Source organism: Alexandromys fortis, unplaced genomic scaffold (genome assembly GCF_014885135.2).
Source record: "Alexandromys fortis isolate MF-2015 unplaced genomic scaffold, M_Fortis_MF-2015_v1.1 scaffold_177, whole genome shotgun sequence".
NCBI lineage: Eukaryota > Metazoa > Chordata > Mammalia > Rodentia > Cricetidae > Alexandromys > Alexandromys fortis.
In genome coordinates this window covers 1,339,189-1,340,280 of record NW_026068056.1, presented here as the reverse complement: position 1 = coordinate 1,340,280, position 1,092 = coordinate 1,339,189, and positions in this window count along the sequence as shown.

Sequence of the window (1,092 nt, the reverse complement as noted above, 5' to 3'; positions counted from 1 at the left end):
GGAATAGGGAGAGGAGGATACATCTAGAACCTTCCCTCTTGAAGTTACTCAAAAGCTTTTATCAAAGTTCTCAGCATCTCTGCCATATCAACCTGGAGCCAATCAGAAGCTCCCAGGTCTGATCCTGGTCCTCTGGTTGGGAATCTTCTGGAAATCACTCAACACCAGTTATGAAATAAACTTGGTTTCCCACCTTGCCCTATCCTAGGGGTTCTGGGGACTCAGTGAGATCCCAATAGGAAGGCACCCTGCAGACTGTGAAATAAGGCCAAGGTTTCTGGTATTTCTTGGGGTTGAGTGTCATCCCAGCAACCAGAAGGAAGCTCGGGCACAGCTTAGTCCTTCAAAGTAAACAAATGCCACCAGAAAGCCACGCACTTTAACCCCTCCACGAGACCCTCGTTTTAAGTTGCCCACTGTGCATAGCACATAGACCAAGCACACAGGCAGAGAGTGACCACGTAGCCAGGCTAGTTGAGCATTCAGTGCCCAGCATGTAGGAGACCAGCTCCCAGACTCGCAGACAGAAGCAACTTGCCCCGAGGGAGGATGGTACAAAGACTCAGCCCTGAGCTGTCACAACATCCACTTGGACACACATGTCACTTGAACTTCATACACCAAGAATCTGAAAATAAAACAGGTTTTATTTCTACCAAAGCTGCAACATGCCGAGGGAGAAAGAAGAAGCACTTAGGCACAGGGACAGGCACCAGGTTCACTGTTTATCCTCTGTATTAGCAGGTATGTGGCACGTGGAAGCCTGGCCATGCCCCCTTCTAAGAGGTACCAGCCAAAGGCAGTGTGATCTGACACCCAGGGTCCTGATTAGAGGGCACCGAGGAGCCCTAAACAAGGGCCTGTCCATAAGGCTGTGGCAGGAAGCTCTGACAGCGCATCTCAGCTGTCAACTTACGGAGAACTAGAATCACACAGAGGATGAGTTGCCCACTGTTGACGGGACCATTCCCTGGGCTTGGGTCCTGCACTGCATAAAAGGGAGAAAGTGACCCTTGCAGCAGCATCTCTCTCTCTCTCTCTCTCTCTCTCTCTCTCTCTCTCTCTCTCTCTCTCTCTCTCTCTCTCTCTCTC